This window comes from Dermacentor albipictus, unplaced genomic scaffold (genome assembly GCF_038994185.2).
Source record: "Dermacentor albipictus isolate Rhodes 1998 colony unplaced genomic scaffold, USDA_Dalb.pri_finalv2 scaffold_546, whole genome shotgun sequence".
Lineage (NCBI taxonomy): Eukaryota > Metazoa > Arthropoda > Arachnida > Ixodida > Ixodidae > Dermacentor > Dermacentor albipictus.
This window is the reverse complement of record NW_027226100.1, coordinates 8959-10000: the sequence shown is the minus strand read 5'-3', so window position 1 is coordinate 10000 and position 1042 is coordinate 8959.

Here is a 1042-nt window from a genome sequence, read left to right as displayed (position 1 = left end):
CGGCTGACGTGGTAGCGGACTTTGCGCGTGCAGCCATATATGGCTCAACCGCGGGCGGGGTGCGGCCGCCCCGGCTGACGTGGTAGCGGACTTTGCGTAATGTTGCCCGTTGTTTCACAGCAAACGGGCGCCGCGAATTTCGTGCTTTCTTTCCAGTTTGGACATTTGTCTTCGTGTACGGGTGCTGCGTTTGAGGAGCTTTATAGAGCGTCTCAAGAAAAACAATTTGTTTGGAGCTTCACGTGTAAGAGGAGTGTCTCCCTAGTACGTGCCGGTTTTCCTTTTTTTTTTTTCCTCCCGATAACAGTACTCATGTGCCACTTGTGTCACCATGACATGATTTTTTTTGGGGGGGGGGTTCTCCCTTGATCCTCAAGCGAGTTTCACACATCACGCAGACGTCCGCATCTATCCAGTAATGATGCCATTTACAAAAATCTTAAACAACCGAGGCCCGCACCTGCTCAATCAACGCCAACTCAATTTAAGGAAGCTGATCGAAACCATCCAGTTTGGGAAAAGCTAATTTATGCAGTAGCATTCTTTTTATTATTATTGTGAGAGACGTGAAATACACACCACGAAATGAACGTCCGCTTGTTACCCTTTTGTTACTGCGGTGCGAAATCATCGCGCGTAATACCGATTCAATTTTGTCTTGTTTGGTGGTCTGTCAGCACTTTGTGTTCTTCAAGAAAATCAGCTACAGGCTTTTAAATTATGTGCGCGAAACTTTTCTCCATCTGCCACCCGGAACATATTTAAAGAAGAGAGAAAGCAGCCGGGGCCTTGAGATTTCGAAAATGCCGCGCTCTGAAATTTTCACATCAGCCATTGGGAAGATAATTATTATCCGTCACAAACAAAAAAAAAAAAACAGCTTTGAAATGAGCATTGATAGTGGCCACGTTTTTTCGGGGCATGTCTTGATGAAATAATTGCAGTTCAGTTCGTTGGTTCAATTGCATTTGTTGGCTCCTTGCAGCATGTCTAGATTTCATCTTTTTCAGTATTCCTAGTGTTCTCATTGTAGTATGAATAA